The sequence below is a fragment of the Octopus sinensis genome, linkage group LG14 (assembly GCF_006345805.1).
Source record: "Octopus sinensis linkage group LG14, ASM634580v1, whole genome shotgun sequence".
NCBI lineage: Eukaryota > Metazoa > Mollusca > Cephalopoda > Octopoda > Octopodidae > Octopus > Octopus sinensis.
Window position 1 is genome coordinate 61,747,801 of NC_043010.1, and position 23,433 is coordinate 61,771,233.

The window sequence follows — 23,433 nt, forward strand, 5'->3', positions numbered from 1 at the left end:
GTGTTTATATAGGTTGTATAATATTTGTGTATATTGTAAGAAGCATGTTTCTTACTGTAAATACAAGCGATCTCTGTCTATCACTATATATATATAATACACAATCTATGTTTATATATATATATATATTTATACATAGTCTATATTTTCATATATATATATATATATATATATATATTATACATAATGTTGTGTATATATATATATATATACATAGGCTATGTTATATATATATATATATATATATATATATATTATACATAATGTTTATATATAATATATATACATAGGCTATGTTATATATATATATATATATATAATATATATATATATATATATATATGTATGTGTGTGTCTTGCTTTATGTTAAGTTTATTGATCATTTCTCAGTCTATATATACACGTATATACACACAGACACATTACACGTCTTACCGACGTCGTTTGCCAGTGTGTATAGAGAGAGATTCATGATATAAGAAGAGCTAGATGTGCCATGGTCGAGAGAGATACCAGACATTTCGAAACGGGCTTCCCTTTTTCCGTCCATTCCTTTCTCCACGTCTCTTACCAAGTTCCCACTTCTGTCCCAACAATCTACCATTTTTACACTTCCATAATTAATTACATTTTCACCAGTTGGAGCAATCTCTTGTAATATGGCTTGTGTATTTTCTCTTGAATTATCTATCTATCTATCCCCAACTCAACCATTTGATAGCCGCCACCTTCATGACAAACCATTACACCTCAACTAATATTATTATCACTATTGCTATAACTACAACCACTACTACTATTACTACTACTAATAATAATAGTCACCATGGCTCTTTTACCAGTACCAGCTTGGTTTATGAGACGTTGCTTTTGTAGTTGTTTCATAAACGATCGTCTCGGGGGTCTCTCTTTGTATAAATAATGTATATATATGCTTGTCGCTAATTAAGGTGACATCCCTCCCTCCCCACTTTACTTCGTCTCTTTGCCACCTGTCTGATCATTGCGGTTGTGATGGTGATGATAACCCTTATATATTTCCCCTCTTATATATATATACATATATACATACGATATACATATATACATAACACACACACACATATATATTTATACACTATGTATATATATTAAATATATGTGTGTATTTACATACATTATATATATATAATATATATATATATACATACATACATACATACATACATGTATGTTTATACGATGTCTCTCTTTCTTACATACATATATAAACAAAAACTATATTTATATACGCGTTTATTATTTATTGACCATTTCTACACTATAAAAATATATTTATCTATCTATCTATCTATATATATATATATATATATATATAATATATATATATATATATATATATATACACCTATATAATTCTCTCATGGTAGGATGTAAATACTATATATATGTATATACACTATATACGTGTGTGTACAATTTATAAAATACACTATATATACATACTATACAAGCCGCTTTTACACTACATATATGTATATATATGTACACATACCATATATATACATACTATGTGTAAGCCGTATTTATACAATATATGTATATATACTTCGTATACACTGTAATCTGTTATTTACACTATATATGTGTGCGTGTATATGTATGTATATATATATATATATATATATATATATATATATATATAAATCGATCTTCTCTATTCTCTGCTCCTATTGTTGTTATGTCACTAATTAACGGTTGTAGTACTTTTTAGACAGACCGCCGTGACAGAAGAGCAAACGGGTACCTTGTCAGCATCATCATTATTATTACTATTATACGAGATTTAATGAAGAAAAGCCCGCCATAGCCACTAATAATCATCACCCCTTCTATGTTTCTGTCTCTTTCCTCACCTAATGGACAAGAATTCCTTTTAATGGACCAGAATTCCTCCTCTATATACTCACATAACACAACACTTTCGGGTCTGGTCTGCCATCCGCCAGTCTACTTTCTCACTCACACACAAACCGACACACCCTGAGATTTGCCTCAACGTACCCAGACATCTATTTTTCAATTTATACAGCTGTCTATTTTATTATTAGCTACTAGACTGAAAGTAATATACACATAGACAGAGACCATATATACCCGTAATTTTATACACACACGTTCAATTATTTCTACACTAAACACACCATAATGTATGTGCGTGTGTATAGAGTGTGTGAGGTATATAAATAATTGAATGTGTATGTGTATGAATCTACGGGTATATATCGTCTCTCGTATAGAACATATAATGTTATAATTTAGTATGTAAATCCACGTATTTATATATGTGTGCACATGAGAGTAGAACGAAGTGTATATAAACATGTGTAATATATAAACACACGCACAAGTAGTCTATAAATAAAAACTGCCCAACTATGTGTGTGTGTGTGTGTGTGTATAACGTGTTTCGGTGTTGTGTATTGATAGCATATAAAATTGTGTATATTTTCACTCTATGTGTGTGTATAATGTATTTTAGTATTGTGTACACTCAGGACTAGATAAGATAAAGCTACTAAAGATAAACTTTAGTCCTCCGATGTTTAAATCATCACGAATGGTTAAGTGTTATCAAGGAAATCAAGCCATAGAATTGTCATTGTACAGCTGTGTCTAACTTCTCGGTACACGCGCGCGCCTGTATATATATGTATATATATGTATGTGTAATATGCCCACTGTGTGTGCGTGTACTCGGCTGTGTATATATTGTGTATAAACATGCCTTTAATTACATGTAATTTCGTGTGTCAGTATTTGTTGGCATGTCTGTATGCGTGTGTAGATTGTGTATATAAAGTCTAGTTTATATGCATATTGGACGTTGTATTTTAGTATGGCTTTTATGAGTATGTGTGTGTATACACATACAGAAAGAAATATGTATGTATATATATATATATATTCATGTATCTATAGCTACGTACGGGTGTGTGTGTGTGTCATAGATACCAGGATGGGACCTGCTTATCTTTCGTTCCTGGGTGTGATGCAAGTAAAAAGTAAATTGCCCCCTGGCTAGGACGGCAGCCTATCACGGCTAACGTCTCTCATATGATCTGGTACCGACTCCTAAAAGCTACATAAATTAGCATGCGAAATAAAGTGTTCTGCTCAAAATCTCAACAAAATGCCTGCAACTTATTTGAACTCGTAATTTAACAGTGCAGTCAGTCGCTTTCTTATCACCAACTTGGTTGTCTTTATATGTATACCTACACACGAGCTACAATCGTCATGCCAGCATTATTAGCCCCTTGGCAAATCAATCGCTGGGTCCTTTTTATTGACAGCAAGCCACAACATGCAAAAATCAGAATTGGGTCCCTAGACTCAAGAGGCCCTCTGGGGAAGCTGTCCAGCGTGCACATAGCACAAGGCTGCCCTGGCACATGCATAGATATATAAATAGATGGGGAGTTTCTGTTTTTTTAATATGGAGGGAAGAACCGTTGTCTTGAACCTTTTCAGGGCCCCTGACAGTTGGGAGGAAATGAAGGAGGTATCATTAAATGTAAGCCCTGGTCTGAGTGCTTGCAACAGGGTCAACTCTACTTAAAGTCCCCCAAGGCACCCAGTAGTGGTGACACTCATTTAAAACAATCACATAATGTCAGCATAAACAGGCACAAACAAATGCACACACAAACATATACATGTGCGAAGGGCTTCTTTAAATTTCTGTTTACCAAATTTACTAACAAGGCCTTGGGCTTATAGTAGATGACACTTGCCCATGGGTTCACACAATGGGACTGAAACTAAAACCACATGGTTCATCATCATCATCGTTTAATGTCCGTTTTCCATGCTAGCATAGATTGGATGGTTCGACTGGAGTCTGGGAAGCCAGGAGGCTGCACCAGGCTCCAGTCTGATCTGGCAGAGTTTCTACAGCTGGATGCCCTTCCTGACGCCAACCACTCCGTGAGTGTCGTGGGTGCTTTTTACATGCCACTGGCACAGGTGCCAGGCGAGGCTGGCAAACGGCCATGATCAGTTGGTGCTTTTTACATGCCACCGACACAGACACCAGTTAGGCGGTGCTGGTATCAGCCACGTTCAGATGGTGCTTTTTACGTGCCACCGGCACAGGCATCATAACTACAACTTGCCACCGGCACGGGTGGGAAGGGAAATTCTTAACTACAGAGCCATGCATGAGAGAGAGAGAGAGATACTTATATATACCAAGAGGAGATTGGGAAAAAAAATTTTGGTGTTATCTATTCACCATTACACATGTTTCATTTGCTAATAGGAATCACAAAATTGTACATGTAGGAGAAACATGTAAGATATCTCCAAATAGAAATTCTTCAGACAGAAAATCTAATAATACCAAGCATTTTTTCCCAATTTCCTCTTCCCCAATATTTTCAACTCTTCTGCATTCCTCACACGAATATAACATCCACATACACATATAGGCGCAGGAGTGGCTGTGTGGTAAGTAGCTTGCTTACCAACCACATGGTTCTGGGTTCAGTCCCACTGCATGGTATCTTGGGCAAGTGTCTTCTGCTATAGCCCCGGGCCGACCAATGCCTTGTGAGTGGATTTGGTAGACGGAAACTGAAAGAAGCCTGTCGTATATATGTATATATATATATATAATATATATATATATATATATATGTATATATATATATTTATATGTGTGTGTTTGTGTGTCTGTGTTTGGCCCCCCTAGCATTGCTTGACAACCAATGCTGGTGTGTTTACATCCCCGTCACTTAGCGGTTCGGCAAAAGAGACCGATAGAATAAGTACTGGGCTTACAAAGAATAAGTCCTGGGGTCGATTTGCTCGACTAAAGGCGGTGCTCCAGCATGGCCGCAGTCAAATGACTGAAACAAGTAAAAGAGTATACAAGTTTGAAGTACTGGAATGAGCAAACATGCTTTCAGGGGACACAGCTTGGACTCTATCTTCATAATACTTTATTATGTATTAATTTCTGTGTAAATAGTTGCATATTGTAAGGCTGTGTGTGTAGATGTATATGGTGTGGATGCAGGTGTAGCAGAGTGGTTAAAAAATCAATTTGCACTCAGATGGCCCGGCAGTGGGTTCAATCCCAGTGCTTGGCATTTTGGTCAAATGTCTTTTACCATATTCTTGCAATTATCCAAGGGCAGTGAGCTGGCAGAAACGTTAGCACACCAGGCGAAATACTTATCGGTATTTCGTCTGCCGCTACGTTCTGAGTTCAAATTCTGCTGAGGTCGACTTTGCCTTTCATCCTTTTGGGGTTGATTAAATAAGTACCAGTTACACACTGGGGTCGATATAATCGACTTAATCCGTTTGTCTGTCCTTGTTTGTCCCCTCTGTGTTTCGCCCCTTGTGGGTAGTAAAGATATAAGAAACATTAGCACACCGGGTGAAATGCTTAGCAGTATTTTGTCTGACTTTATGTTGTGAGTTCAAATTCCACCGAGGTCGACTTTACCTTTCATCCTTTCGGTGTTGATAAATTAAGTACCAGTCGCGTACTGGGGTCAATTTAATCAACAGGCACCCCCACCCCCAAAAAATTTCGGGCCATGTGCCCAGAGTGGAAAAGATTAGATGGATAAAAACAATGAAAGTTTGTCAAATAGACTGTACCTGTCACAACAGACTTGCCACACACTCCATCACTGATTCTGCTTGAAAATTTCATTTATGACATATATGTGTATGTGGAGTACTCAGCCAGTTATATGCTAATTCACTTCTACCCACATTAGCCAGACTCTTCATCTTTCTACCCACCTCACTAGACTCTTCATCTCTCTACTCCTCTACTCACCATAGCCAGACAGACTCCTCAACTTTCTACTCACAATAGACCCCTAATTTCTCTACCCAACTTAGCTAGACTCCTCCCCGTTTCTCCCCACTTTAGCCAGACTCTTCATCTTTCTACCCACCTCACTAGACTCTTCATCTCTCTACTCCTCTACTCACCACAGCCAGACAGACTCCTCAACTTTCTACCCACAATCGACTCCTAATCCCTCTACCCACCTTAACTAGACCCCTAATCTCTCTATCCAACTTAGCCAGACTCTTATCCCCTTCCCCTCCATCTTAGCTAAGCTTCTCATCTTTACACCCATCTCATTATAACCCCTTCACTCTTAATTACTTCGACAGTACCCCTATTTTTTCTAATCACCTCAACTGATGTTACCTCCGTCCTCACATTGCACATTCACCCCCCTCCACCCACCCCCACCCCACCAGACCCCTCCTCATTTATCTCCAAATGCAACAAGCCCTCGACAGACAACCGTTGCCCTATTTCATACCACCTAACCAGTTAGTCAAAGAGAGGAGTGGAAGAGCAGAAGACGGATTTGCCTTTGCCGTTGCATAGCTACAAGTCTTCCAGCTTCTACATTATGGCCCTCAGCCACTCTAATCTCCTCGCTTCCATCACCAGTATTAAGTTACGGACTTGGCACAACTTATCTTACATTTCTCTTTTTGTTCTTTTGCGTGTGAGTCTGGCCTGTTGCTGTAAACTCCATCTCTTTGGTTGCTCTTCACTGCACGCTACCAATGCACACTCTGAGCAGTTGCAAAGCACCAGCCAGCTGCATGTCAGACACACCACTTCCTTCTGAACATTCCCTTCCCTTCGTTTTCCTCTTCTTCTTCCTCCTCTTCATCATCATTCTATTCATTATCATTGATTTAATGAGAATCAGACCTGCAGAACAGCTGAACTTTTTCTCCCCCACCCCCCCAGCTCTTTATTCTCATCACTTCATCCATCTTACTTGAGTCGTCCTGCCATAACCAGCCTGCAAGGGTCACTCAACACCATTTGTCTTTTCCTTATGGAATTATGGGGTCGGCCTTGCCTTCTGTCCTTACAGGGTCAATAAAATAAAGTACCATTTAAGCACTGACGTCGAAGACATTGGTTTCAAACTTTGGCGCAGGGCCAAAAATTTGAGGGGAGGGGCGAGTTAATTACATCAACCCCAGTGATCAACTGGTACTTATTTTATCAACCCCAAATGGATGAAAGGCAGAATGTAAAGACAGACGAAATACCACTAAGCATTTTGCCCAGTGGGCTAACAATTTGGCCAACTGACCACCTTAACTGAAGTCAAAGAATTGACAAATCCCCTTAAAAAGTTTCTGGTCTTGTGCCTAAATCAGCACCAATTGGTAAGAGCAGTACTGAGTTCAAATCCTGCTGGGGTTTACTTTGCTATTCATCCTTTCAGGGTCGATAAACTAAGTACCAGTTGTGCACTGGTGTCAGTGTAATCAACTTATCCCCTACCCTTAATATTGCTAACCTTGTGCCAAAATGAGTAAGAATTATTAAGGGCAATTGACCAGCAGAATCCTTATTAAAAATACCTTGCTGTATTTCTTACGTTCTTGGTTCAAATCCTACTAAAGTCAACAGGGCATTTCATTGACTTTCGGGCCTTGTGCCTATGCTACAAATGATAATTCTTGTTATTGAATTGGTAGGATCTTTAGACCAGGGATTCTTAACTGAGGTCCTTATAACTCTTGGGTGGGGGTCAATATAAGATTGTGATGTTAAAATTTATGCACATTAACTTGGTTGTGTTTCTACAAATCACAAAATATTTTCACCATTTTTCATACAATTCCTAAGTATATTTAATCATAGATATACAATTAATTTTTTTTTAAACATCGTTAGCACACCAGGTAAAATGCTTAGCAGCATTTCATCCACTGGGGTTGACTTTACTTTTCATCCTTTTGGGGTCAATGAAATAATACCAATCAAATACTGGGATCAATATAATCCACTTATTCCCTCCCCCAAAATTCAAAGCCTTGTGCCTATAATAGAAAGGATTATTATTATTATTGTGGAGGTGCGTGGCTTAGTGGTTAGGGTGTTGAACTCATGATCGTAAAGTTGTGGGTTCGATTCCTGGACTGGGCGATGCGTTGTGTTCTTGAGCAAAACACTTCATTTTCACGTTGCTCCAGTCCACTCAGCTGGCAAAAGTGAGTAAATGTGCGACAGACTGGTGTCCCATCCAGGTGGGGAATTTCTATGCCACTGAAACCGGGAAGCTGGCCCTTTTGAGCCTGGCATGGCTCAAGAAGGAACATTTATTTTTGATTTTATTATTATTATTATTCGAAATCGATCAACATCAATGGAAATTGCAGCTGTGATACCAGTGCCGGTGGCACATAAGAGAACCATCCGATCGTGGCCGTTTGCCAGCCTTGTCTGGTACCTGTGCCGGTGGCACGTAAAAAGCACCCACTACACTCACGGAGTGGTTGGCGTTAGGAAGGGCATCCAGCTGTAGAAACACTGCCAGATCAGACTGGGCCTGGTGCAGCCTTCTGGCTTCCCAGACCCTAGTTGAACCGTCCAACCCATGCTAGCATGGAAAGTAGACGCTAAACGATGATGATGATGATGATGATGATGATTAAAGCAGTGAGCTGGCACAATCATTAGTGCATTGGACTAAATCCTTAGCAGCATATCTTCTGGCTCCTTATATTCTGAGTTCAAATCTCACTGCAGTCTGTTTTGCCTTTCATCCTTTTTTTTTTTTTTCGTGAAAGGTTTGGAGAAAGGTCCAATGATAAAATAAAATATTAAACAAGTACAGTAGTACCTCACTTCACGAGGAGCTGCTTTAGGAGACCCCAGGTTTATGAGTTTTATTTGTCAGCTCGCTTTTGTATAGTGAGCTGAAATTTTTCAAGCCCAAGATCCAAATTTTGAACAAAGTGCAAAAGTTTCTTCTATCATCACAAATGCTTCTGTGCGTTACTGAGAAATTTATAAGGAGTGGAAAGCTTCTTCTAAGTAAACATCTCTAGACTTGCTTTCTAAAAAGAGATCCACAAGTCTGTCTATGAGTGCTTGTGAATCAATGATTGCATCTACAAGTGACGGTGTACACAAGCCTAGTGTGAGTGAAGGCGATTCAGAAAACAATTATAATAATAATATTTCTTTTTATAAGTGATCTCAACATTCTTTTTATTTTACATAAAATATTCCTTACATTCTACTGCTGTTTTATTGCCATTATACATATTCATAGGCACAGGAGTGGCTGTGTGGTAAGTAGTTTACTTACCAACCACATGGTTCCGGATTCAGTCCCACTGTGTGGCACCTTGGGCAAATGTCTTCTACTATAGCCTCAGGCCGACCAAAGCTTTGTGAGTGGATTTGGTAGATGGAAACTGAAAGAAGCCTGTCGTATATATATATATGTGTGTGTGTGTCCTCAGCATCGCTTGACAACCAATGCTGGCGTGTTTACGTCCCTATAACTTAGCGGTTCGGCAAAAGAGAATGATAGAATAAGTACTAGGTTTACAAAGAATAAGTTGTGTGGTCGATTTGCTCGACTAAAGGCGGTGCTCCAGCATGGCCGCAGTCAAATGACTGAAACAAGTAAAAGGGTAAAAGAGTAAAAGAATATTATAGGTAAAATATTTTTCTAGGAACGAATTACGTTTTATAACATTGCTACTCAAGGAAATTATTGCTCTGCTTTACAAGTTTTCACTTTATGAGCAGTCTCTGGGAACAGATTAACTTGTATATCAAGGCATTATTGTACTGGGGTTCATGCAATCATCTTGCTCAAAATTGCTGGTCTTGTGTCAAAATTAGAATGAATTATTATTATTATTATTATTATTATTATTATTATTATTATTGACAGTACATATTGTAAAGTTGGAACAATACAGAGAAGATTAGCATGGCCCCTGCGCAAGGATGACATGCAAATTCGTGAAGCGTTTCATATTTTTTTGAGCAAGTTAGTTGCCAGTGCCACTGGACTGGCTCCTGTGCAGGTGGCACATAAAAAACACCATCTGAGTGTGGCCGTTGCCAGTACTGCCTGACTGACCCTCGTGCCGGTGGCATGTAAAAGCACCGACTACACTTGCGGAGTGTTTGGCGTTAGGAAGGGCATCAAGCTGTAGAAACTCTGCCAGATCAGATTGGAGCCTGGTGCAGCCATCTGGTTCGCCAGACCTCAGTCAAATCGTCCAAACCATGCTAGCAGGGAAAGCGGATGTTAAACAATGATGATGATGATGAGTGAGAAAGCAGCACATGCCATCAGTGATACTGGAGTACAAATATAGAAACCTCAATATAGCCATCATGACCACCCATCTGGCAAGCGTACATCAGGTACATGAACCATAATCATATGTGCATGACATGGTGACCTCATATCAAGATAAGCAGCACATGACCTTGCTGGTGGGGCCTAGTTAGGAGTTTTATCAGGCTGAGTAGCCAATCCTGCCCAAAAGGCCCCTGAGTGAGGTTGCTTGGGTTTGTTTCGACCCTTTAGAATTGGAATTTTTGAAAAGTAAAAATTTTGCATTATGTAGCTTGTTATTCCCTTTAAGGGAACATTTTTCTGGTTGAAATACACCGAAAAATGGCGACACAGCAGTCAAAGAATCGTAAAAAAATAGGGATTTTCATAGAAAAAAAGCATGTTTTTGATGTAAATAACTTTTGGTGTTAACCTGGTCTGATTTGAATTTTTTCTTCTACGGAAGGAAGAGCAAGCCTTCTATCATACTGTCGATTTTGGTCAACTCGCGCCGCAGGGTCTCTGAGGAGATAGTGTTAGTTGAAGGCTACCAAACCTGCCATACACAGACAACTTCAGCTTTCTATATAGAGAGATTTTCATCGTCATTTTTATTGTTTTAATATCCACTTTTCCATGTTAGCATGGGTCAGGCAGAATTTGTTGAGGCAGATTTTCTATGACCAGCTGCCCTTCCTGCTACCATTAGAATAAAACATTCTTGGTTTTTGAAAAGGGTTTATTTTTTACAACTATATGAACCTGGTGAAGAAACATTCAGCTACATGTATATGTCACTGAGTGCATTTCCAGTCTGAGCTATTTATATATTTTCTGTCACACCTGGTGAGCTGTAATATCATTTGGTTACATGTTTCCAATGTACCAATGGTTGATTCATGGAATTTCCAACTGCAAAATTGTATAACTCGTTACTGAACAAATATAACAAAGGACTTTGTTCAAATGGTTACCAGTTCTTGAATTTTTAATACCAATATTTACATCCTTCCCCACCAGCTCCAATAAATATATACATAATTTACATTATTTACATTGGACGGATATTTGTCCTCATTTTGTTTGTTAACACGTTTCAGCTGATATACTCTGCAGCCTTCATCAGGTGTCTTGGGGAAATTTCGAACCAGGTATATGGAATAAGTGGTTAACAGCACGGGCTACTAACCCCAAGATTCCGAGTTCGATTCCAGACAGTGACATGAATAATAATAATAATAATAATTACGGAGATGTACTCGCATAGCAAGTGATTTGATCTGAGATCGTGTGCTGGAACGAAAACAATTGCAGAGTGGAAGGTGTTTGTAAGCCATTTAAGAAACACGCAAAAATCCGTGCTGCAGCACGGATTTTTGTCAGTGAACAGGTCACGGTCTTAAAGCGACGAAAATATTTTGACAAATGAAACTTAAATGTTGAAGTGAATTGAACAGCTTTTGTGTGTTTCTTAAATGGCTTACAAACACCTTCCACGCTGCAATAATAATAATAACATCAGAAAATACCTTAGGAATGAGAACCCATGTTCAAAATTTCCCCAAAACACCTGATGAAGGCTGGAGGATATATCAGCTGAAATGTTGTGTTAACAACAAACAAGATGAGGACAAATATCCATCAAATGTAAATAATGTAAATAATTCCTCATCTCTTAAATATAGAACTGAAATATAAACATACATACACACACATGCATAGATAGAGATTGATTGATTGATTACACAGTGCCTTAGGCATGTGTCTTCTACTATGAAAGGACCAGGCTGACCAATGTCTTATGAGTGAATTTGGTGGACGGAAATTGCATTAACTCCAATATAATATATGTGTGTATGTATATTTATATGTGTATGTATATATATATACATGTGTGTGTGTGTATAGAGGGGGTGCTGAAAAGCTCCTGACATTGTGGGTGGTGGGTAAAAATACAGGTGGATCAGTTAATCATGATTTTATTCAACATATCTTTCTCTCTGGTTCACATACGTATTGCAACGGTCCTTCAGAATTTTTTAAGCCCTGTAAAAGAACTCGGAAGTTTGGGCCTCCAACCAGATCCTGTTTGCAATCCCCTTAAAGCCAGGAACTCTTCAGCACTCCTTCATGTACATGTCTGTCAAAAGACCTACCAGTCACATGGAGGATTTAAGCAGCACCTGAACATTCCTAATAAACAGGTGAAACATGGAGCCAATACTGAAATGACAGTATTGAAAGGTGGGTCAGCTTTTCGAACCCTTTCAGGGCCCAGAAGTCATTTAAGATCTCATGCTAGGAAAGAGCAATCATGGTCACAAAAAGAGGTCAAGTGTTGCAAAAAAACAGGTCACCACCATATGTATGTGTGTGTATATGTATGCATGTGTGTGTAGTGGAGGCGCAATGGCCCAGTGGTTAGGGCAGCGGACTCGCGGTCATAGGATCGCGGTTTCGATTCCCAGACCGGGCATTGTGAGTGTTTATTGAGCGAAAACACCTAAAAGCTCCACGAGGCTCCGGCAGGGGATGGTGGTGATCCCTGCTGTGCTCTTTCACCACAACTTTCTCTCACTCTTACTTCCTGTTTCTGTTGTACCTGTATTTCAAAGGGCCGGCCTTGTCACACTCTGTGTCACGCTGAATATCCCCGAGAACTACGTTAAGGGTACACGTGTCTGTGGAGTGCTCAGCCACTTACACGTTAATTTCATGAGCAGGCTGTTCCGTTGATTCGGATCAACCGGAACCCTCGTCGTCGTAACCGACGGAGTGCTTCCATCCATGTATGTGTATGTAGGCGTGTGTGTGTGTATAAATGTAGAAGACACTTGCTCAAAGTGTTGCACAATGGCATTGAACTTGAGATCACATGGTTGGAATGTGAACTTCTTAACCACAGTCAGACACACACGCATGTATATATAATGGGCTTCGACACAGTCTCCACCTACAAAACTCCAATCGCATGACTGTGGAAGAAGTGACTTGCCCTAGGTACTGTTTAGTTGAATTGGGCCTTGTGATAAATAGATCCTGTATAAGGTCTGCTTATTTTTTTTTACTTCCAGCTGATATATTGACTGTTAGCTTGAGCGATGCTCTTCACTCTACTTTTACAACATGGCATTTTCCCAAATATCCTGTCTGTTTCTTGACGTTTATTGATCTCTCTCTCTCTCGCTTCTGACATCTTGCTCCACCTTCAATATTTCACACCGTTTAATCTTAACTCTTAATCAGATATTTCACTCCAATTCCCATTGCATGTAATAATCTCAAGGAGGAGGAGGAGGAGGAGCTGGTGGTGGTGGTGGTGGTGGTGGTGGAGTTCTTGTTTACTTTTATCTTCTATCTTTTACTTGTTTCAGTCATTACCCTGTGGCCATGCTGGGGCACCACCCTGAGGAATTTTCATTGAATGAATCAACCTCATTACTATATCTTTTTTTTTTTAAGTCTGGTAGTTATTCTATCAGTCTCTTTTGCCAAACTGCTAAGTTACAGGAATGTAAGCACATCAACACTGGTTGTCAAGCACTGAGTGGAACAGACACACACACACACACACATACAAAGGGCTTCTTTCAGTTTCTATCTACCGAATCCTTTCACAAGGCTTTGGTTAACCTGAGGCTATCATAGCAGAGGACACTTGCCTGAGGTGCCACACAGTGAGACCGAACCTGGAACCACGTGGTTGGGAAGCAAACTTCTTGCCACACAGCCACATCTGTTGTTTATAAACTTAACTAAATGTGGATCAGACTGGATGCAGACCTTCTCTTCCAGCTTCTCTGCCTTAATATCCAAACATGTGATTTCTAGACAACACCAAATCACTTCTCGATCTGGAGATGTACACCTTTGTAGGAATCGGACAAATCTTTGTTGGTAATTTTCTTTTGTTCTTGAATTTGTATTGACCATCGAGCGTTGGGTCTCACAGAGGCAGTGTCTGGTGACCCCAACTTTTGGCTATATACCGTGCTTGAGAAGACCTGTCAAGCCAAGTGAGATCGTAGTTGTGGCCAATGCCAGTGTGACATCAATGGCACCTGTGCTGGTGGCATGTAAAAAGCACCCACTACACTCTCAGAGTGGTTGGCATTAAGAAGGGCATCCAAATGTAGAAACCTTGCCAGATCAGATTGGAACCTGGTGCATTTCTCCGGCTTTCCAGTTTTCAGTCAAACCATCCAACCCTTGCCAGCATGGAAAGTGGGTGTTAAATGATGATGATGATGATGATGATCACAGCCATGACCCCGCTGGAGGACTGCCAACATATGTTGTACACTTCACTGCTTAGTTTATTAGCATTCTGTAAGTTACAACAATCAATGATCCAGTCAGTGAAACAGCTGACTTGTGAAATTAACATGCAAGTGTCTGAGCACTCCACAGACATGCCTACCCTTAATGTAGATCTAAAGAAGATTGCAACAATACCAGCCTTTGGAAGAATTACAGGTACAATACATTTTTGCCAGCTGAGTGGACTAAGCCAACAAGAAATAAAGTGTCCTGCTCAAGGACCCACCCTGCCACCCGGAATCAAACTCAGGACCTTACACTCATCAACCAAGTATCCTAACTACTAAGTCACACCTTTTCACTATGATATTTAATGGCATACAAGGCACCCTTTTTTTTTCCCCAAAAAAATACCTCAGAAATTCTCCCAGGATCTTATGTGCAATGTCGGGCCCATATTTCATGTTTTTAGACATTAAAAACTTTTTTCTTGATTGTGATGCTGTGAATGAGGTGTAAGCCTGAACCCTTAAAAGCATTCAGATTATTTTGTCAAATGTAATCCTTATTTATCCACACTGTTTTGACTTAATCACGGATTATCTCATAGCTTTGAGATTTTGATGATATGATTATATCATTCGTAACAAAACACTGGTGCTGGGGCCTCATAAAAAGCCCCCAGTACACTCTGTAAAGTGGTTGATGTTAGGAAGGGCATCCAGCTGTAGAAACCATGTCAACACAGACTATGGAGTTTGGTGCGGTTCTTGGCCTTGCCAGCTTCTTTCAAACCACCCAACCCGTTCCAGCTTGGGAAACATGTTGAATGGTGATGATGATTGTTCGTTTTTAGAATGACATTGTAGGGTAGGTGTGAGAGGCTGGATCTGACAAGTTTGAGCTTAAAATAAGTAGAATATTTGGGCTGGATGTAGTCAGTTTAAACGCTAAACGGTTAGTATGTCTGTGTGTCTTCTTTGCCATCAGATATGGTATATAACAAGATAATTGCAACTGCATTCAGGGTTTTTTTTTTTGCCCCTTTTTCCATTTTTTAGTCAGTGGGGAAAGCATTACTCATGCCCCTGTACAGGGCCTCCAAGACTGATGAGAGGGAGGAGGTTATCCTCAAACCGGACATTGAGGGCCCTTAATGCTTTCAACAGACTGGGATCCACTAAAGGCACACTAGGTGTAGAGTGAAACAATTGGGTGAGAATTTGGGGCTACTAGAAGTTTGGCACAGCCAACTGGACCCTGAACTGTTTTTGTTGAAGTACTTTACGGCATTGGTGACACACACATGCGCACACTCACAGAAATACATGCACACACACACACATATATATTAATGTTTTTTTATGTTTAGCTGTAAAAACAATTTTACATTGATCTGATGGGTTACTCTGTATTTTTGTAGAGTAAAAATTTATCATTCTAACAATGGCTTAACTGGCTGAAACTTCGAAGTCACTATCAATAATATTCCCATTTAAGAATGAATATGAGAGGGAGAGAAAGAGAGACATTACAATTTATTAATCGAACATGAATGACAAACATTTTCTCCTGATGAGAAATATGTTCAGAGAGAGCAAGGTGTCAGGAGATGATGTGAGAGACATTAAAATGTCTGATACTCAGCATCAAATCAGTGGTGCCAAATGAGCAGCGCCAAAAAGGCTGTGCCAAAACGTCTCATACACCCCTGAGTGCCAGCTAAGTGATGGATTAAGTTTATTATTTTTATAGGCCATAGCAGGATTTGAACTCAGAACAAATACCACAAGGTGCCTGGTTGGATTTTCTTATAGTTCTGCCTATTCACAACCATAGATTAGTCTTCATTTTTTATGGATCTGGTGCCACATTAGAAGCACCCACTCCACTCTGTAAAGTGGTTGGTGTTAGGAAGAGCATCCAGCCATAGAAACCATGCTGAAGCAGACAGCAGACCTTGGTGCAATACTATGGCTAGCCAGCTTTTGCCAAACTGTCCAACCCATGCCAGCATGGAAGATCAATGCGAGATGGTGGTGGTTTTGTGGTGACGGATCTGAAAGGATATCAGTCATTTTGTCCAGTAATCCAAGGACTCTGCTACTTTGTCATGGTGGTGTGTCAGACTTTTAAGGAAATAATCCATTGACGGATCATCTATATGGTCACTCCATCTGCGAGAAATAGCTGCCAAATCAGTGAAATCACAACATATTAATAAAGGACGCGTTGGATAATGTATTCCAACATAGTTACAAAAAGAGGAGATGGTCGTGTTTGGCCTAATCAAGGATGACCTTGGGCTAAACAGCAATAATGAAGAAAGAAAGGCCCCTATATAGCCACTTGACTTGCTAGAAATAGCAGCCAAGTCACCCTCATCACAACCTTACATACCAATTAAGAGATGGGATGAGAGCTAAACAACCATTTTTTACATGAGACAAAACGGACAACAGATGATACAGTGCCATTGAAAAGGTTGTTAGGAGGCCCCAGGGATAACTACAGTTCAATAGTGCAGGTGGAGGGAGCAATGGAAACATAACAAATTTCCATTTATTCAGACACTGTGGAAGGATTCTACCCACCACCTCAAGTGACTAAAGGTGGACTAACTCTCATTGTTGTAAATTAAAGAAGTTTGAGCGATTGGCAGTTTCGGTTGGCAAGCAGTTCACTATGAGCTGTGACAGAGAGTGGTGAATCTCATGTAAGAGTAGCAGGGGTGCAACGTGTAAGTACTTTCTTTCCTCCCCGCTGCTTCGTTATTGTGTATAGCCAACAGACGAGGATATAATAAGATAAACTATGTAAGTGGTTGAGTAGGAAGACTAGCTTTCCCTGTGGTGTCCGAAACAAGGAAATCTGTTACAAGTACAAGCAGCAGCAGCATTGTCATCGCCAGTACCACTGCTGTCATCTCATATTCATCACCTCCATCACTGGTTCCCAACCAGAGCCTTTATGACCCTTGGGGGTGGGGTCCACATAAGATTTTGCTGTTTATGTGCAATAAACTGGTTATATTTCTACAATACACAAAATGTTTAGACAATTGTTTTAAACAGTTCTGTATTTAAGAGATGAGGAATTATTTACATTATTTACATTTGATGGATATTTGTCCTCATCTTGTTTGTTGTCAACATGTCTTGGCTGATATACCCTCCAGCCTTCATCAGGTGTCTTGGGGAAATTTCGAACATGGGTTCTCATTCCTAAGGTATTTTTTTCAATGTTGCTATTATTATTATTATATTATTATTATTATTATTATTATTCCAAGTTCGATTCCAGGCAGTGACCTGAATAATAATGATAATTATAATAATAAAAGATACCTTAGGAATGAGAACCCAGGTTCGAAATTTCCCCCAGGACACCTGATGAAGGCTGGAGGATATATCAGCCGAAACGTTGTGTTAACAACAAACAAGATGAGAACAAATATTCATCAAATGTAAATAATGTAAATTGTTTTAAACGTTGGATGTGTATGAGGGTCCATTAGAGTAAAGCAAGAACCAAAGGGGCCCATAGGTGAAAAATGGTTGGCAAACACTGACCTCTACACTGTCCCTTATAAAACCTTGCATGAAACACCACATTTGGTATCTCTACACTCTACCATGAAGCCATTCCCCTTCCCCTTTTTGGTAGGGTTTCCTAGAATGGTTTCCTTTAATCCTTCAGCATTCAGATTATTCTGTCAAATGTGATGCGTCTTTATTCACGTTGTTTCCAGTTAATCCTGGATTATCTCATAGCTTCAAGATTTCTATGATGCAGTTGCTTATTCTTAGAATGACATTGTAGGGTAGGTGTGAGAGGCTGGATCTGGCCAGTTTGAACATAAAACAGGGAGAATATTTGGGACCCTATATGGCCTGCTTCAATGCAAAAGGGTTAATGTCAAACACTTTACAAAGTGCACTGGGTATATTTTATCAGGGTGCAAGCACTGTGTCCCCAACACTGCAAGGTCCTTTGATCCCTTCATTGTCTATACTCAGCTCCCAATCGCTTTACATACATCATCACCATCGTCATCATTCCTCAACATTTCGTGCCTGTATTCCATACTGTCATGAGCTGGATGATTCAACAGGATTCATGGCAGATATTAATTGGAGGATCACATCTCACTCAGATATCTCAGTTTTGCTACCATTTCTATGGTAGGATGCTCTTCTTAACACTAATCTTTATGTGCAGGTATATATATATATATATATATATATATATATACATACTTCACTTAGGTATTGCATGACCTGGTGTAGAATTCAATGTACATATAAGTGAGAATCATAGTCATTGCCAGTGCTGGTGACATGTAAAAGCACCCACTGCACTCTTGGAGTGGTTTGCACAAGGAAGGGTGCCAAATCAGGCTGGACCCTGGCACAGCTCTCTGGCTTACCAGTCCCTGTCAAACCATCCAACCCATGCCAGCATGGAAAACAGATGCTAAATAATGATGATGATGATGATGATATATATATCTATATATAGGCATGGCTATGTGGTAAGAAGTCTGCTTCCCAACCACATGGTTCTGGGTTCAGTCCCACTGTGTGGCACCTTGGGCAAGCATCTTCTACTATAGCCCTGGGCCAACCAAAGATGGAAACTGAAAGAATCCCATTGTATATATACATGCATGTGTGTTTTTGTCTTTGTGTCTGTTTGTCTCCCACCACTGCTTGATAACCAGTGTTGGCGTGTTTATGTTCCCATAACATAGCAGTTTGGGAAAAAGAGACCGATAGCAAACAGAGAATACAATTGAAGCAAAATAAACATTATTACAGGTGTGACCCGTGGTAACCTTAGACATGTTTCACGTATTGTGCTTTTTTTTGTTGTTGTTGTTTTCTTAGCTTATGTCTGCAAAGTGATTTTTTTCTTATAGGCAAAAACCACAGCAGCAGGCCTTACTACAATGCATATACATTTAGTATGATATATAGATGGCAGTTTTAAACATACATGTTCAGATATATATATATATATATATATATATGCATATTCAATCAAAGCAATTAAGATTCAAGTAAATTCCAATGAATTTACTTGAATGTGGTACTTAACTTAGATGCACCAGAAAAACTATATGGTGTTAACCATACAGTAATGTGGGGTGATTATAAACGAGAAAGAAGCAACAAGAATGGATTAGTTTTTAGTACAATCGTTTCATACAAAGACAGGCTTTATTACAAGTTGCAAAAATTGCAGCAGATAAAAGTGTCCCGTACTCATCAGCTAAAATACATATGAGTTCTCCAAACATCTTAGTGGGTGAGGTTATATTCATGAAATATTGGAGATAATTCCATTAAAGGCAGATATAGGTTGCAAACAGATTTCCAAAGTTCCTTAATGATGATGCACAGTCTTATCACCCTGGTGCCAGTGGCACGTAAAAGCACTCATTACACTCTCGGTGTGGTTAGTTTTAGGAAGGGCATCCAGCCGTAGAAAACCATGCCGAATCAGACTGGAGTCTGGTACAGCCTTCAGGTTTACCAGCCCTGGTCAAACCATCCAACCCATGCCAGCATGGACAACGGATGTTGAATGATGATAACGATGATGATATATATATATATAACATAAAGGAATGAGGATTTGGAATCTAGGCAGGTACTCTACTAGCCTTCTAATATAATCCAGATCTGACTAACCACATCGAATGATTGGGAGCATACAGAATTGTTTAAGATAAACAAATGGTACTTGACTCGATGGATGAATCCTGAGTTTTGCTTCATTGGATTTCAAACCACTTTCAGACTCTATAATCAAGACATTGTAAAGAAGAATGAAGAATTCTACATCTTCAAAATCCAATATTCCTCCAAGGACTGCATCAGGCTCCAGTGTCTGCTTTGGCATAATTTGTGCAGCTGGATGCCCTTCCTAGTACCGACCATTTTATTGTGTTTGCTGGGTCCTTTTTTGTATGCAGCTTGCGGGGATAAAAAAAGTATGAGAGAAAAAGAAAAGGTCTGGAGCAGAACAGGTCTCTTGGTGAGGAGCAGCTTCATCAGTGGAGACGCAATGGCCCAGTAGTTAGAGCAGCGGACTCGCGGTTGGAGGATCACGGTTTCAATTCCCAGACTGGGCGTTGTGTGTGTTTATTGAGCGAAAACACCTAAAGCTCCACGAAGCGACCCCTGTTGTACTCTTTCGCTCCAACTTTCTCTCACTCTTTCTTCCTGTTTCTTGTCCCCAATTTCCTACGTAATTGCTGAGCCTGGATGCACATTCATCCATCTGTCAATGCTCTCGGTGTCAGGGGTTGACCTGCTTTCTCTTCTGCGGGTCTTACGAATAGCAAAGGACCACGTTTTGGATTTCTCCCACTGGGACGAAGACCACTTTGCTCAACAAACAAACGAACAAACAAGCAGCTTCATCACTACTCCAATATTCATTATACTATTAAATGTAGCTTTATCCATTTCAAGTTCCACTGTTAAAAATGATTTACTTCATATCTCTTGAAGTTTCTTAATTCCTATGATGTTAGCATCTTACAATTCTCATGACCAAGAAGAAACCTTCTAAAATGGATGGAGAAAATCTCGATGGTTTCTTTGGTATAATGGTTCTACTTGTGTATCAAAGCAACCTTCACATGTCTACAGAAGATGTGGGTTTGTGTGTTATCAGCCCTGGAAAAATAAAAGGCAAAGGTGACATCAAGCAGCTTTTAAATTCCAAAGACTGGCTCCTCCATGATATTAGTTTTTACCTCTGTGACTTAGTAAGGTGCAAATGAGGGCCTCTCAATGTCTCTGAGATGCTGAGCACTCATCTCATACTTTCAACTTGACCACCTTCAGAACCTCTTAACCAGATCCAGATCCCTTTCTCAACAATGCACACAGGATTGCCATTATGTGCAAGTTGAGTTGGCAGCTTCAAAACAGCAAAGTTGCAGTAATTCCAGGTGGAACATTAATCTCCTTCCTTTAATAAACTCTTTGCTAAAATTTATTTGATCAAAAATGGTTTTCATCTACTTCACCAGAAGCATCCAGAAAACCTATTCCCCCACAAGTCTGTCATCAATTGCTTGATCCTTGTAAAAACTTTGTCTTTCATCAGAAACCTAAAGTGGTTCTTTCAGCAGACCTACTTTCTACCATAAGCACAAAACCTGAAATTTTGGTGGATGGGGAGAAGTTGATTACATCTACCCCACTGCACAACTGATACTCATTCTATCGACCCTGAAAGGATGAAAGGCTAGGTCAACCTCAGCAGAACATGAACACAGATGAAATACCTATTTCTTTACTACCCACAAGGGGCTAAACACAGAGGGGACAAACAAGGACAGATAAACGGATTAGGTCAATTATATCGATCCCAGTGCGTAACTGGTACTTAATTTATCGACCCCGAAAGGATGAAAAGCAAAGTCAACCTCGGCGGAATTTGAACTCAGAACGTAACGGCAGACGAACTATTGCTAAGCATTTCGCCCGGCGTGCTAATGATTCTGCCAGCTCACTGCCAGATGAAATGCCGTTAAGCATTTTGTCCAGCATTCTAACAATTCTTGCAGCTCATCCCTTAAGACTTTACAGTAATAATTTCAATAAGGATCAGTGCTTGACTGCACAGAACAGGAGTAAATGCAAGATTTTCTTTTTTTCTAAATCTTGTGCTTGATCAACAGAATGCTCTCCTGGGGATTGGATGGTGAGCAGGCAGAGAAAATGATGCCAAAGAAACTTCTGATTTTGGAGAGTGCATGGTTACAACCTCTGCATCATCTTCCATGAGATGTCTTCTCTAACCAGCTTCATTCTCTGTATCAAACATACTAAGCTCTAATCTGCTGCAATGAAATTGGCCCTTTGTGCTGGAGCCATCTAAAATTTAATCCCTTTTGTTGCCATATCTCTATTGAAATACTCTGACTGCAATTAATTATGAAAATAATGCATTTAGTAAAATAACTTTTAATTAACAAGAGATTTTGATGGAATGTTTTAATTGAGATTTTTTTGAAGCAGGTTTATATCACAAATTGGAGGTGCATGGCTTAGTGGTTAGGGTGTCAGCATCATGATCGTAAGATTGTGGTTTCGATTCCTGGACCGGGCGACACGTTGTGTTCTTGAGTAAAACACTTCATTTCATGTTGCTCCAGTCCACTCAGCTGGCCAAAATGAGTAACGCTGCGATGGACTGGCGTCCCGTCCATCTGGGGAATGCATACGCCATTGAAACTGGGAAACAAGGCCCATGTGCCTGGCTAGGCTTTAAAAGGGCACATTTATTTTTTTATTTTATCTCACAAAATCAGGGTTGGTGTCAAAAGCATTAAACACATTCATAAAATTTCCTCTTTTAAAATTCTCCCTTTAAAAAGTTGGAATAAGGTTTCAAATAGCACAAAAGACGGAATATAATTCTTTCATTATTTCAAATAAAATGAAAACTAAACACTATTATGTTTAATTTTGTTTTTTGTTTCTAAAATATTCATCTGTTAAAATTTATATTATTTCAAATATATTCAAATATTATTGCAATTAATAATTCCAGTTTCTAAAACATAAAAATTATATTCAGAAATACAATCAAATTTAAATGCGACATTGAAAGAATGAATTGTTTTTCAATCTTCCCTGATATTTGAAACCACACAACTTTTCAATGAGATGATCTTTAAATATGGAATTTAATAACAACAGCATTCGAGGTACACACATTGTCCTGTCCTCCCCCTTCGCCCCCCCCCCTCTCTATATTCTCTTTTACTCTTTTACTTGTTTCAGTCATTTGACAGCGTCCATGCTGGAGCACCGCCTTTAGTCGAGCAAATCGACCCCGGGACTTATTCTTTGTAAGCCCAGTGCTTATTCTATCAGTCTTTTTTGCTGAACCGCTAAGTGACGGGGACGTAAACACACCAGCATCGATTGTCAAGCAATGCTAGGGGGACAAACACAAACACACACACATATCTATATATATACATATATACGACAGGTTTCTT

General features: G+C 39.4%; 1 protein-coding gene and 1 non-coding gene across 4 annotated transcripts in view; both read left to right on the forward strand.

Moving 5' to 3' along the window:
- LOC115218854 (zinc finger protein 585A-like) overlaps window positions 1–23,433 on the forward strand; it is a 40,028-nt gene that overhangs the window by 4,055 nt on the left and 12,540 nt on the right. The window lies entirely within an intron of this gene.
- On the forward strand, window positions 9,734–9,837 carry LOC115219593. The gene has a single exon (XR_003882346.1). It is a non-coding gene; the product is annotated as a U6 spliceosomal RNA (small nuclear RNA).